At 44.5% G+C, this 15,809-nt stretch overlaps 1 protein-coding gene across 3 annotated transcripts in view; it reads right to left on the bottom strand.

Moving 5' to 3' along the window:
• The window catches only part of ATXN1 (ataxin 1), a 445,788-nt gene that overhangs the window by 227,495 nt on the left and 202,484 nt on the right, over positions 1-15,809 (bottom strand). The window contains exons 2-4 of one of the 3 annotated variants that reach the window (XM_068160811.1): positions 6,993-7,148; positions 6,228-6,355; positions 5,718-5,998 (exon numbers count right to left, since the gene is read on the bottom strand). The gene's annotated coding sequence lies outside the window, so the exon portion shown is untranslated. Of the gene's footprint in view, positions 1-4,885; positions 5,117-5,717; positions 5,999-6,227; positions 6,356-6,992; positions 7,149-15,809 lie in introns of those variants that run through there. The other 2 variants (XM_068160813.1, XM_068160812.1) reach the window with 2 other exon arrangements.

The raw sequence follows: 15,809 nt of genomic DNA, 5'->3' as shown, positions 1-15,809 counted from the left end.
AACATATTTCACTTGAGGAGGGGCATCACCCAGAAAACATACTGCTGCAACTACTACATCAGGTGAAAAATAATCGGGTTTGTCAATGTGACATTACCTTGGGCACTCTGTTTTGTCACCAACAGTTGCACGCTGGACTTCATGCATATTACTGCAAACTCCTTAATAATATAAGCAAAGGAAAACCCTCCCAATGTGCCCTTTCCAACATGTTTTTTTTTTTTTTCTCTGTATATTTGCTTAATAAAATTACAAAAAGTGCTAGCATTGAATTTCTGCTGACATCACACATAAAACTAAGGGGTTTTTTTAATTTTCTTTCACTTGGAATTTTGCCAAATATTTTTATTACTCTTGGAACAATAAAATGATTTAGCGGGACCATTTTCTCCCTCACTGAGAAGCATTTTTGTTGTTTCGGTTTACGAGCATACTACTTGTTCCTATTTATGGAAGGATTTACACAGATACTTAACTCTAGATAGGTTCTTTAATCAATCCTCATTCAGCAAAACCCTCGCTGCACACGTACTAAAGTAACTTCACAGACTGGGGCCAATGCACACATGCATATTTGCATGTGTCGTACAATTACCTCAGTCTACAGCTTTGGGGGGGAAAACTCAAACCTTACATTCTCAACACATGCACTGAGATAAAAAAGGAATTACAGTCACCAATCTGTTTTGATCTTGTTTCAAAAGTCACATAGCAGTTCAGACAAAATCAAGGAAAAAAAAAAAAAGTTCAAGTTTTTTTTATATAAAGAATGCAAACCACCAAAGAGGATTCCAAAATATAGCACCTTTGTCCAAATACTATTTGTTTTCCACACTTACAAGTCTTGCATAAGAGTAAAATTAAAGGATGAGGTCAGGATTTTCAGTTTGCAATGCTCAGGCTATTGAAGTCACTGGAATATAGCACGTCATTTCTTTGCAATGAAATATTTACCTGTGCCAAGCCTGTCGTACTTCTGTTTCTCATGCTAATTATATTTTTATTTCTTAAAGCAGAGCTGCTTACAGCAGTCTCAGAAGAGACCTACAACTACATCTGTTATCTGTCCCCTATGAATTGTACACACCATATCTGTATGATCCTCCAAAGCAGCCAAATAATTCACAACCTGTACACTCAGCTAAGGCTGTCACACAGCCTGACTTCCCTCAAGTGGCATCAGTGTGAGCTGCCTCACACACTGGAGTAGGTTTGCAGCCAGCCAGAGCTTCAGACCATTTATGCCATTCTGACACACATTTCCTTCAGAGCCTGCCATGCTTCTTTATTGCATTTCCCCGTCCATTAGTACACCACAACAAAAGCAGCACACTGCGTGAACTGCGACAATGACAATCCTGACTGCTATCTACTAAGGTGCTGCTAAACTTCAGCAAGGGGAAAATCAGGCCCTGATTTTGCTTTAGTAAGCTATGTTACTGTAACAATGGATTTTTAAATGCTCACATTTAAATCCTTAGCTGCTTTTCAGATGATAGCATTTAAGTGTTTATTTTCTTAATTAACAGGAAACCAGGCCACTGGATCCATTATATAAAATTGTTTAAGTAAAATTCCAGGTCTCTTGTAAAGGTCTTTTAAAACAAGACTATGGCTTTTTTCAACCTTTCAAAAGAAATTCAATCAGGCCATACAGGGGAGGGAGAAAAGTTACACCATTTGGTTTTCAAAAAGTCTTTTAACTATGTAAATATGGCCTTTTTGAAAATAATTACTTTCTAATGCTCTTAGTCACACAGGTAATTCATCTTGCAATAAAATATGTACAAGCAGCATGCAGCACACAAAGGCTGACTCTACAGAGGCTGTCCTGCATGCTATTCTCTCACTGTCTTCAGCCCATCCTCCTAACAGGCTCCTCTAATTCAAGCCTCCTACTCAGTACAGAGACCCAAAACAGAGGCAGCCGTGCTGAGCAGAGAATGTTCTCTCCTAACCAGAAGGGCAAGTTAGTTGTAAGCAGCTGCACTTTAGGTGTAGGAAACTGCCGGTAAGCTCCCTGTCCCCTCTACCCTTCAAGAAGAGATGGCTCTGCTCAGTAGGCAGGCTGAGACCTGCAAACTTATCACACCAAACCCAAGCCTGCCGGCTGCCTGGCACTATCAGAGCTGAAGCACCAATAGGCATGAGAACATTACCTCCTCCAGCTCCAGTGCATTACCATCAGTGTGATTAAAATGTCTATTTTACTGAGATATTTCTGGATTGCATTATGTTCCAGCCTGGTACTATGAATGCTCAGGAGCTGTGGGTGCTGATGATTTCTCATCACTGAGACACGAAATCCTCCAGGCCAAGCTCAATATTAGTGTAAGTGCACACAAGATTAGCGACTGGAACAGGGGGTGTTAACCACTTCTGCAGACACGCAATGCAGCTCCTTAATCAGGCAAAAATCCTATTTAAGCCCATAGCACTTTTTGCCATAAAAAGATACAGAGAAACTAATGGCGATATGCAGCAGATCACTTTCAGAGCTCCGCTACTCTACTACATGCCTGGATTAGGTCCAATAAATGGAGTTATTCTAGATAATACACCCATGTAAATGGCTCACAATCCCGTCCCCTGGAGTCACTCAATGGAGACATTAGAACAGAGTGCCAAATTTCACGTCTTTGAAAAATTATACTTCCATCTATGAAAAAGTGGCTCCAAAAAGTGGTTTCCAAACACTGGGAATGAAGACAAACACAATTTCCTTAGTGAATTACATTTTTAAGAGCAGTGTGCAGTTCAAAGCTGATCAGACTGTGTACTTTTTCTAGGTATTACTTTGTGGCAGCAAGTCTCCTGCTCTCAGCTATAACATTTCAATGAGCACAAATGACCAAAAAACAACCCCAAACCCACACACACAGAAACCCACCAAAACAACAAACAAACCACCCCAGCAACAAACCAATATCAGAAATTAATTAAATGAATTATTTGCTGATGAGAAATTTGTTCTTAATAGTATTTAGGGTTTTATTATGATAAAATGATGCAGCTTTCATTTAAAACAAAAGAGCCCGTTACCAACCCACAATGTTACAGCCACCAAATGGTTAAACCAGTCAGTGGGACAAAAAAAAAAAGGGGGGGGAGGAAAAAAAAAAACTCTACAGAAACTTTTATGCAAGCTTTTATAAGCTGAAGCATTTTTACGAAGTACCACACCTTTGTTAATTTACTAATAATAAAGGCATGTGGAGCTGACAATTTGGCTAACCCGCTAAGCGTGCCACGTACCATCCCAACTGCCTGACACTACAGCAGGCAAGGAACAACCTTCCCAAGAAGTTCAGCCACCAGGAAACCACCACTGGTATCTTTCAATTTTCGATAAGCCCGCAGCGGTGGCCGTGCTGACCGTACACCACCAACACAGCTCACAGAGGACGGGTGGTAGCCCGGTGGGTTGCCCGCCAGCCACACACACACCTGACTGGACGGTGAACACCGTCTGTTACCATGGCAGCCTGATCTAATTACATGACTGATCAGGGCTGGAGTAAGCACGCTGAAAGCCTACTCCTCTGACATGTCGCTACGTGATGAGAGAGACAGACAGGCGAGAGCAGAGGAAAATCTATTGACCTCTGCCTTACGTAAAAAGTGAGGCGATTACAGCCACCCGTTAAATAGAACTGCTGCCCGTAAAATTCCGGGCCAGTTTTATGAACAAATTAGGTGCAGTAACATGCAATTACAACTTACTATTATCTCGCAGCATCTCAAAAATAATTACGGTGTAATATTTTCCCTGGCCATTCTCAGTTTCTCTCTCCCTCATTCATAACCCTTGCTCCGCATCACAAAACTGAACCCTCTCCATCATCCAAATAGAAACAGATGAAAGCAAAGCTGGGATTTTCTTTTCAGGGAAGGCTTCGTTAGAAACTGAAAAGTCCTTGACTTCTCCGTGTGTAAGCAGAAAACTCACTATGCCTGACCACATCTGACACGTAAAGTAACCATTACTGCATAAAATACATAACCATGAGCGTTAAAGAGTAACCTGCCTTACAAAATATGAATTTATTTCCCATATGGAAAGGGAAAGGTCTCCAGCAAAGGTCATCTACCTGCACCCTTGTCGATTTGTACACAGAAAACATTTGTTAGGGGGGAGGCTTTACAAACACGGAGTTCTTCATCTGGGCATAACAGGAATGCTTAAATTTTTTTGCCAAATTCTATCTAGAGTTCGGGCTCACGGGGGAGAGATGCTGCTTGAAGGAGTCCCTATTACACAGCATACGGTAAACAAAATAAAAATAGCCTGTCGCTCTCGTTGTCTACACAGTGCATTATATAACGGGCTTCCGACTTGTTTTCTTTTCTATTATTACTCTTCAGTAATTCCTTCTCTTCAATAACAAGTAAATCGCTCCCAATTCTGTCATTTCATTATTATCGCTATTACTATTACAGTAGAAGCTAATGTTTTCCAGCATGGTTTAATTTAGACTTTAATATTCTCAGGGATTGCACTGACGGATTCAGCACCCACAGACAGACAAGGGGTCATTTATTTGTTTCCTACCGGTAAATTACGATGCTTTAGGGAAAACGAAAAAAAAAACCCGACACCCAAACCCAACACCTCCGCGAGCCAACCACCCAGCCCGACCCAGGCAATCCCCGAGGCGGAGGGAGGAATGGGGTAGGTGAGCAGCAGGAGGGCAGCGGCCGCCGCCAGAGACGAGCGGAGCCCAAGGCGGCGGCGGGGAACCCCAGCCCCGCTTCCTGCGGCCACCGCGGGACGCCGCCGGACGGACCCCGCTGACAGGCAGCGGGGCGGGGGCGGTAACCCCCCAGTTCCTCCCTCCTCCCCCCAGCAAGGCCCTCCCGCCCCCGCTCCCCCAGCCGGCAGTACCGGGTGGCGTCTGCAGCCGGCCTGGGCCCTGAGTGAAGCGGAGCAGGGCTGCTGCCGGGCACATCCCAGCCCCAGCGCCGCCTCCTCCTCCTCCGCCGCCTCCTCCTCTTCGCTTCATTCACCCTCCGGCAGCCGCCCAGCCCCGTACTACCATACGCCGTGCGGCGGCGGCGACTGGCCCTGCCGGCACCCAGCCCGGCCCCGCGCTGCGCCCCGCCGGGCCCGCCCGGCGCACACGCACCGCACGGCTCCCCCCTCCCCCTGCAGCTACACGCACACCCCCCTGTGTCGCCACACAGCGCGCGCAGACACCGCACCCCCCGCACACACACCGGGGGCAGTCGCGGCCAGCAAAATGTCCACCGTCCCTGCGGCCACCCACACCCCGCCCGGGCTGCGCAGAGGGGGAGTGAGGAAGGAGCCGGCTTGGGGGGGGGGGGGGGGCAGGGCTGTATAAGCAGTTTCTTCGGAGGGCCGCCCCGGCCCCACTGCCCGGCCCAGGCCCCAATTCCCACGGCGGGGTGCCCGGTGCTCCCGCAGCCCCGTTCCGCTCCATTCGCCAGTGCCCTCGGCCATTTCACGGCCGCCCCCCTCCTATCTTCCCTCCCCCCGCTCCCCTGGGGCCGGGCCCGAGGCGGCAGCGCCTGCGGGCCGGGCCGGGGGTGGCTGCGGCCAGGCTAGCTATATCGCGGTGGCGGGGTGGGCAGTGCATTCCCCTCCCCCGCAGCCCCGTGTTTTTCCAGCTGGAAATCTCCGGCGGTTTGCAGCCTAAACAAGGGAAGAAGCCGGGAGGGAGGCAGAAAGCAGAGGAGAAAAAAAAAAAAACACTTACTGTAAAGTGTCAGTGGAGGTGGGGTTGGCGGGGGGGGGGGGTCAGAGAAAGACTCGTACACAAACGTCTTCCTAGCTGATCACGGGGCTTGGGTCTGCTTTTTTGTTTGTTTGGTTTTTTTCCTTCCCCCTGCAGTGACACAGGTCCGGGATGTCTCCAGCACTGTAGTAGAAATGATGTCTGCGGTACAGCGCTCGCTCCCTCTCTTCTCTCCAGCATGTAAATGGGTAATAGAAGCCAAATATGGAGCAGTTGGCTGCCTCTGCAACAGCTCAAGGATCCTACTTCATGCAAAACGGGCGGGGGGGGGGGGGGGGGGGGGGGGAGAAGGGAGGAGGAGGAGGCAAGGCAACACTCTGGCAGGCGGCCAAGAGAGCCACACAGATTATTGCATACGCACAGTACCGCCGGGCCAAGGCGGCCTTAACCCTTTGCGGAGCCGCGGCACGGCGCCCGAAGGCGGCGACCGCTGGCCTGGGGTGAGGTGGGGCGTCTCGCCTCGCCGCTTACCTCTTTGGTCTTCGTGTGACACTGCAAAGGCCAGGCTGGCCCTCCACGGTGGGATTAGTCTGCGCCCGCCGCTATACCACACAAGTCCCCGCTCCTGTGGCAGGCTGCGTTGCAGTGATCTCAAAGCACTTTGCAGGCAAAAAGAAACGAGCTGGTGAGGGGAAAATCCCCCAACCCCAAATCTGTATTGTTTAAGGGAGAAGCAAGAGACAGCTAGCGAAGCGTGCTGTCCTTCAGAAATGGCAGGGAATGCTGATTTAAAGGATGCATGAAAATCAGTTGCTCAGTCAAGGCTGGTCTGTCTCTCTAAGGGAGGAAATAAAACAGTGCTGGAAGCCAGGGAATGCTCTGAAGCAGCCTTTGCGAGAGTCAGAAGAGGGTGATTTTATTTAAGATGCCATATTGCATTTCACCGTGGAGAACTGCAAAGTGTTTTAGAGCAAGAGCCTGCATCCCACTCCCTTTTTCTGAATTAGTTTTATTTATCTGGATCCTTGGCATATGCTTGAGTTGCTTTGTAGAAAGTACCTTCCACTTCATTCAGACCAAAGAGGCTCTGACTCATACCGTCACTGAACTACAAGACAGGCAGGGCTGAACCACGCATGTTTGGGTACTAACTCCCTCTGGATTCCTTAGCACATTTCATCAAAGATCCCCACACATCTCTTCCAGCTGTATGCAGATCACTGTGATCCTTTCCCCAAATCTCTCGCCTTTCCCCCTCCCTCCCCCCTCCCTCCCCCCCCAATTAAGGTGACTTACACTTCCCTGGCACTCCAGCATCAGCTCCTTACTCGTCCCAGCACATGTCCCTGCAGTGCCATAAACTGCAGCGATGGGCAGATAACAGGCATGGACGCAAACCTGACACTGAAGAAAATATCCTCCTTCTGGTTTGGCTCAGTCTGGTCTTCAGGTCTTAGAAGAAAAGACAAAACATCAAATTAAAAAAGCCAGGTACCACTTAGAGAAATAAAACAAATTATGGAAGAAGTGAATGGGAGAAGTATAGCCAAAGGATAGTATGCTTGCAACCTGACAGTAGTCCATAAGGAGCCCTTCACTCTCTGCTTTGGCATCAGGAAGGGAGGTACAGTACAGAGAAGGCCTCTCTCCACCCCAAGGACATTGCAAAAAATGTTGCATAAATACCAAAAGCCGTTATGTACCAGCACACTGTGGTGTCACAGGCCTCAGTTGTGCACTGCCTGAAATGTGGCCACCCAGACTAAGCTGTTTATTGCAGGTTATACCTACCTGTTCACCACCAAGGTACTGGGTTTTAGTGCAAGTCTGTCTGTTATGTGTCCATTATATATTATCACTAGATTTCAGCATTCAGTCTAGCATTACAGCCTAGATGCAAAGTACTCAGCCTACAGATCAGCAAAGCAATCCCCTCTATAAATGACTACTAGTTGACCCTAATTGCTAAAAAATATAATATTTTATGATGCACTTCTCTTGATTTTGAGTTGATACTACAATACAGACTAACTTTATGAAACATGATGATCTTACATCACAGTACCTTCTGTACCTTTAGTTCAAGTTCACTATGAAACCCAACCTCCTTTGCCATTCTAGGAGTGGTCTGGGAACAGAAGCATCATCAGAGCAAAAGACCTGGATAAAAGTGCTGCTCAGTACGAGAGAGTGAATCTACAGCAGCAAAGCAGACAGTAAAATCCTCCTCACCCAGCTAATGCAAGGTTCATTGATTTAATACAAGCAACCAAGGGAGAGAGAAGGAGACTGGAAATTACTGAATATCAAGTGAAAGCCCCAGAGAAGCTTCAAGCCCATCATCAGGGTCCAGTTCTGAGTACACAGTATTCTCCCATCTACCACCTTTTTCATTCCAGTTGTACAGTATGTTACCTCAGGAGAAAGGAATCTTTCCTTCTCAAACGTTCACCTTGCCAAGAGGTGTGGCATGTACAGAGAAAGAGAAGCCATATTCATGCTGAAGCAAGCTTTGGGCAACTTTCCCTTTTGCAGCAGGCTCATGTAAGACGCTTGTGTATTATCCTACTCTGTGGCTATGGTGTTTGCCACAGGACCTACATTTTTTGCCACGCTCCAGGCTCTATGCTTTGTCTATGATGTGTTACATCTTTATGTTTTTACTTCAGAGTTTAAAAGAGACCCCTAAAATGTAAGTCCATTGTAAGTCAAAGCAATATGGTTTTCCTGAACCAGGAGGCAGCTTTAACCCAAGGCTTTAGGAATAGCCACAACCTCTGCCAGCCACATCAGGTTCATAACCTGTTTCCCACCTCCATTTTGACTTGATATATATTGGTTGCATTAACAGACAAGAGATGAAGGGACTATGCCTCCACAGACATTGCCTGATGCACAGGATATACTGTCATGTCACAAGATGTCCTTGTACCTCTGCAGCTGCCCTACACATTCCCTCCGTAAAGAATGCCACAAAATAGGGAGGTGCTGGTGAAGGCAGAGGGGGTGGGAAGCAGCACCTGAGTGTGATCTTGATGAATGACGATGACAGGGGTCCCTCAGTATATATTAAGTCAGTGCAGCCTATTGACCAGGATATACAGAACTAAGAAGAGAAAGTAATTTGCTGTGGAAAGTAGATGTGATTTTACCTACCACTAGGATAGTTCAGACAATAGGAATAAAGAGAAGGAATTTTGCAATGAAGCAGTCAGGTCCTGCTCATGGCAGGCCACCCCGAATACCTGCAGTGCACTCCAACAATATAAGTGCCACCCTAAACCCCATCACCTTGCCCCATCTGGGGAGGCTATATAGCAAGGGCTATATCACAAAAGTAGCAGCAAAATTTCAGAGCAGAACTGTTCAATCCCAGACTTTCTTGCCTGTGGGGAGAGAAAGACAGCAGAGACCTGACAGATGCTGCACACAGTAGACACAAGGGTTCTGACACCACATTTGTGAGTGGGACCAAAGAACCCACATCAGCTTAAGCACCTTTATTTACTCCTGGTGATGTGGTGAAACTGATATAACTCCCAGCTGAATACAGTCCTGACCAAAAGATATGGATCAATTTGACATGTGAGATGCACACCGTCTAGAAGAAACTCTTTCAATTCAGTATTTGTAACATGTCATCCACATTGCAGGGTTTATGCAATTAATAGTGTCTGTGAAAAATGGGATAATAAGAGGCATAGGAAGTTGGACTATTTTTTTTTCCTAAACATTCACATTCAGGGAAATCCAGCAATTGACAATGTATTGAGTGTGAAAAGTAATTTAGCAATTATTGATCGGTACAGTCTTAAGTCTTCAATTTGTCATAAAATGACATTGTTGGTCTCATTACAGCCTCTAGTGGACAGTAGTAATCCACAGACCTGTCATACCGTTCGCTCAAATGATAAGTCTTAGCAAGGTGGAGGTTGCTCCTAGAGAGCAGGAACTAAGAGTCATTCTTACTCCTTGATAAAGAGGATTTCTGAATACAATCAATGGTTTGTTGTTGCTTTATGTTTCAGGAGTTAACACTGGCTTGTAAATAAACAGAGGGCTTCTGCTAATCAGTTCTGTTTCAGAAAGCTTTCATTAAAACTAAATCTCAAGCATTTTTATAACAGTAAATGCTGGTTGCTGTATCTCTGGCTTAAGTAAGATGTTTTTATTCCAACTCAGAACAAGCTGACTGTCCGATCCACCACTTACCTATTTATAGCCTTTCTCACATTCAGATAAGTTTTGCTAATGCAGTTATTTTCATTAGTATTTCAGACAAATGCATCTGATTTAAGGTATTTTAACAGCCTTAACAAATGAAAGCCTATAATTTGGTTTACGACTGGCTAATTAAGATATGCTTTCCTCAAGGATGTTAAGAATGTAGATGATCTGAACAATAATGTATTTCAAATGTATTCTTTAACTTGAAGTGCCGCTTGTGTGAACATAATAAGATATGACTAACATCCCTTTCTTTGTGTGTATGCACTTTGAAATGAGTGCACCTCCTGTCAGGACAGGGATGTTGATGATGTTCTCCAGAACTCTCTGTTTTCAGATGGAAGGAAATTAGATTGGTAGACACAGAAAGGCAATGCTGTCTCTTTAAAGCCACAAGTATCTCATGCAAATTAACATTTAGTGAAGTGAGCGCAAAGCACATTCATGAAGACTAAGCAAGTATGTAGTACTACACTGTGACTCAAAGAGAAAAATCTTATCATCTACAACGTCCAAGTGAATTCAAAGGACAGGCTGCTGTCAACTCCTTTATTTTACCACACTGTGGGTAGGTATTGGCTGTAGGGTGGCTGAACAGATCATTATTTGTTATTCCTTATTGTATAGGTAATAGGATAATCAGGTTAAAATGTTTACCTTACTGTCTTAACCTTTTAAAAGCAGCAACCAAGCTCTCCTTTAAATACCAACAACTTCACTTCATTTACAATAACAATAGGTCCTTAGTGCAGATGCTCTTTTGTTGTTCCTGTTGCTTTTCTTAAACAAGGAATGCAATTAATCAAGGGATTAAGAAAACAGATAAATCCTCTGAAGACTTAAAATCAGGACTGATTTGCCTTTTGCGTAATTTCTCAGTCAGCTACAGGTCATAGATCTGGAAGGAAGATCAGCTAACCGACCAGTGACCACACCTGGATGGACAGCAGCCACAGTTAGCCCCATACATTGTCCGCAGTGACTAGAAGAATAAAAGTGCTAAGCCCTTTTTTAGAGGTGCCTAACTAGTCTAGGAACTTCTCAAGTAATAACTGTTACAACCTGTTAGGTGCTTTATGGCCTATGGTCTTAAGCTGCCTGAGGCCTCCATCCATGTCCTGGTCTCCACGTATCTCCTCTGAACCTGCAGTTAAACCAAAAGGCCAAGGGTGAAGCACGAATGGAAACTAACCTGCTCTTATTCCTATAAGTGATCACCTCATCTTGGGATCAAAGTACGCCAGAGGGGAAGCTCTGGCCTGCAGCAAATGCAGTTTCCAGCAATGTCAAAGCAGTGCTGTTAGTGAGGATTAACATTCAACCAAAACAGGGTGAAAACCTCAGGAGAATTCGACAGCCCCTTTCTGGGAGAGGGCTCTTGGCTGCTGGGAGGGAGTAGTGAGAGAGAGGCCACAAGCCCTTGTAAGATACATGTATTGTCCCTTTAAATAATACCTGGTACAGAGACTTATCTGGGAGTTCACTTGCCAGGTTTTTTTTCTGTCTGTTCAGGGCGTTATGGTCTAGACAGATTAGATTAGCATCTATCATGTAAACACTCAGGGTTGGGAAATAACTCTTGACCTTTCTTAAGGCGTCTTACCCGCATATAAGGCCATGTGGTTTCTAAGGTTTGGTTCAGTCTCTCTGATCAATGCTTTACATACTCTGATAAGTGCAATGAGTTTTTAGGGGAGGAGGAGAGTGGGCTAAACTAGGCTGCTTACCTGTTTGAAAAAAAACCTAGAAAACCAGAGATTTTTGACTCCTAAGTCCTTTGATGGCCTCAGATGAACTGTTCTGGTCTATTGAACAAATCCTTCCTACCTCATGGATCATTGACCTACCAGACCTTCAGAGCCAATGTGCTCAATCCTGCTGTCAAGCCTGCACTTTTTGTTCACACACTAAAAATCTTTATCTTCTGTTGAGAAATAGTGCAATATAGGAATACCAGCTATTTTCTACCCTCACTGACTCTGCCTCTTCACAAAATACAATACACATGGGCTTTGGTCCCAAAGCTCTCATGCAAATTCAGAACTGAAGTTCACCAAATTCACTCAGCATTGGTAAATCTCAAGCCTTGGTTTCAAGTCAGAGATAAGTGCAAGGCCAGGGTTGTTTTGTTCCTATATTTTCACTGCACTGCCAAAAAGAAATTCAATAACTAATAGAGTATTAACCAGAAATACTGGGATTAGTAGCAGTCCTGCAACATGGGCATCCTTTCACAGCAAAAAGCTGTATTTCCTATTTTTCAAATGCTGTCATATGTCACAGAGTTGCACCTGCAGAACGGGAATGACAACTTTGAACAGTGCAAATTTAAATCAAAATTGAATGGGATCATTTTAGGATGAAGGAATTGCTACACTGCTTAGATTTGATCCCTACTCATGGATTTTCAACTGGAAAATGCTCAAGCAGAGATGTACTGCATGCAGTACAGTGAATTGCCTGGAGGATTAGAGGTCCTTAGCCTGCACAGCTTTGACCAACAGCCTGGGTGATCATGGTAAACATTTACTTTTTATCCAGTTACAAGCTGAGGGGGTATTTGTTCCTGTTTCTTCTACAAGGTCACAGGGATATGTCCAAAGAAGCCTGAAACATTATTTTTTTTAAAAAGAAAGAGTCTTGGGAGAAGTGACAGACAGCCTGAAGTCGAATATTATTTTAAATCAGAGCTATTTCTGCGTGTACAGATAATTTTGTAATGAGACTGGCATCAGTTTGACTTCTTCCTCCATAGAAGCAGCATCTTTCCCTCAGAGATTTTCCAGATCCCGATGTTCTCTCTTTACCCTTCAACAGAGGCCTTTGTACAAAGGCAATAGTTGTTCCTCTATTGGCTGAAATGCCATATCATGTGTCTCTTTCACTTGGACAAGAGAGCTCCCATTTATACCTGTCTTCCTACTCTGGACCTGCTCTTATACCATCCTTATATGATACTATTTATTTATTTATACTTAATGTAATGAAAGATACCTGTTCAAAGCTCTAGAAGCCCTGGCACATGGCACAAGAGAAAACACAACAGAATGAAAGCAATTTTCTCAAAAGAAAATTAGCTGGGCACCCAGATACAAACGAAACACCACCCCCACTGAAAGCACATCTTTAGCCTTCCCTCCAAGTATGTCTCTTCTGCCACAATGCCGCTCCAAAAATCCTGAAACCCTTGTGAAGTCTAGAATGACTCACTCAGGGATTGTTCTGCCATAGATTGAAGCATAACCAAGAGAACGGAGCAGACCATCTTGTGACAAGCTATTCCTACTCAAGACATGCTAGTTCTGAAATAGTTCCTCATTATAGTTTTTTTACAGCTTATATTCTCATATTTTCATCTTCTTTGCACAACATAGGAATGGCCACACAATAGCCATAGGGCAACATCTGTCATAAGCAGATGTTTAAGGAGACAGACATTGTATATTTCCATGTACTCTCCAGCCTCCCACTATTTTCAGCTTGAGGGAATTCCTGAGCAGGATATGGTTTCTGCTTGTTTAGTAACCCTCAATGGATTTATCTCCCAAGACTTGTACAGACTCCTCCTGCAGCATGTGTAGACTCTAAGCATCCACAATCTGCTACACCACAGTGCACAGGTCAAGTTCCTGTTGCAAGAAGCATCACCTCATTCTGTCTCTGATTCATTCAGTGTCAGTTCTTGTACCAAGACAGAGTGGCCAGTGCCCATCCATACTTTCTGTGCTTCCCAGAACTTTGCAGACATCTATCGTATTCCCCCTAAATTATCCTTCTTGTGGGCTGGAAGGGTTGTTACGCAAACCATCTATTAATGACTTCATGGCTTCTGCTGCAATTCTAGCCTGGGTTTGGGTCCCTGTGTCCTGGTCTTAATCCTGTGACATCCTCACTACCTCTATTTTTCTGCCTGTAGAATAGGAATAGTAAAAAAATGTTTTTTGTCTTGCAGAACAGTGATGGCACAGTCAAGTGCATGTATTATTACTATTAAAACAATACAGAATACTTTCTTTTTCCCAAGGCTTAGCCAAGGACTCAGAAAAGCAACAATTCCACCTATCAAGGGCAAAAGAAAACAGTATTAATATAAACAAAAATAAACCCAGGATTCTATCTGCATTTTTTTCATACTTGTTTAGCAACACAAACAGACTAAAACCCTTCCCATTTTGTAAACTATCTCTGTCAACCAACCCACTCTGGTGTTAAAAATCTGAAGTGATAGGACGTTTCCCACCAACCTCAGGAGATTATTTCACACACTCATATGCATAACAGGTCTGAAAAATATGACATGCTGCAAAAGTGGGATTACCAGATGGTTTTCCTGTCATTTCATCTGTCTCTCCCCTTTTCATGATACATTTAATTTCTTAGGACATAAATATTAAGTCATTTCTCTCCTGTATTTGGCCCATCTTTCAGTGAGGTGTGTAAACCTGGTGTCTGATTTAATGTGCACAGGTTGTCCGTTGTCTTAATGATTCTGAATCATACATTTAAAGTTAGTTATGTGCTTCAGGGTACATCTTTGTGAATGTGTTACAGTGAGGCAGTCAAGGGTGTGGATTTATGGGACACCAGCTACTCTGCAATAACTGCACGGTTGAACAGCCTTTGCCTGCTGATAAACGCAAAGCAGTCAGCTTGGAAACAGTCCCAGCCAAGATCACCTCTGCCTCCTTACAGTCACTTTTGCTGCCATGTACTGCTCCTTTTGCCAGTCTGTCCCTAGCAGTAACACTATGTGTGGTGGTAAACATGATTGTTGCATAGGGAGGCACTACCACCTCCCTCACTTCCAAGGTGATCCTCCTCCAGACACAACACAAATTACATTGGGTTTTTTTGATACACCCCCATAATTTTGCAAACTGAAGTTCATAGGAGACCTTGCCTCCCTTGCTGCATTACAGCTTCATCCCTTTTTAAAGCTTATATAGTAAGACACATTCTTTGTAGAGTCTTCATAATTCATCACGCATTGGTCCTCAAACTCTTGAACCCCTCTGTTTCCCTCTACCAGTTGAAACTGTAGAGTGGGGGGGAGCCCGGAGGGTGGGAAACAGCAAGCAATCCCTCAAATAATTCTTAGTCAAACCACATGCCCAGTGTGGGAAGAGTGGGCAGAGGGAATAGAGCTTACAAATACTGTATACCAGTGGTTGCTGCCCTAAAGATACTTATGGGAGCCTTTAGGTATTGTTGCAAAATGTATATACTTCACAAGGTCCTGCACAAGAGTTTATCAACTGTACAGAAATTCCTGCATAGTTTATAATCTGGGCAAGCATCCCAGCCCCAGTGTCCTCTCTTGCTTCAGAATATTAGAGGTTCCCAGGAATGCTCCCAGAAGCTTTTAGCTCAGTGCAAGTCACTGCCAAGTTGAACAGTTTCTTTGAATCCCTTGTAGTGATCATCCTGAAAACTGCAGAAGAGGAGCCTGTAAGCTCTCTGAGAGTCCCTAAAAAGATCAACTTGTACAGGAGTCACTGTCTGGCCTTCAAAAACATTTATCTGAACTAAGACAAATTTATCTCAACCTTGCACGCATTTAAGGTCTCTCCAATGATATCACAAAATCCATGTGATATAACTTGAAATAAAAGCCGTCTTATGGAAGTTATTCCTTTGAGTGGTGTCATAAAACATTTTAAATATTCTGTTAATCCCTCAGATCCCTAAATGAGGATCAATGCCCCTTTCTTGTTTGAGCTAGATGCTTAAATCAATTATATGAAGCCAAGTTTCCTCCCCAGGCAGTTTACAACTGTTATGGTTTAACCCCAGGCAGCAACTAAGCCCCACACAGCAGCTTGCTCACTCCCCCGACAGTGGGATGGAGGAGAGAATCGAAAGAGTAAAAGTGAGAAAACTCATGGG

Source organism: Melanerpes formicivorus, unplaced genomic scaffold (assembly GCF_026170545.1).
Source record: "Melanerpes formicivorus ecotype bairdi unplaced genomic scaffold, bMelFor1.0.p_v2 SCAF_53, whole genome shotgun sequence".
In the NCBI taxonomy this organism is placed as follows: Eukaryota; Metazoa; Chordata; class Aves; order Piciformes; family Picidae; genus Melanerpes; species Melanerpes formicivorus.
Note: the sequence above shows the minus strand (reverse complement) of the source record. Positions and strands in the feature narration are given on the sequence as shown.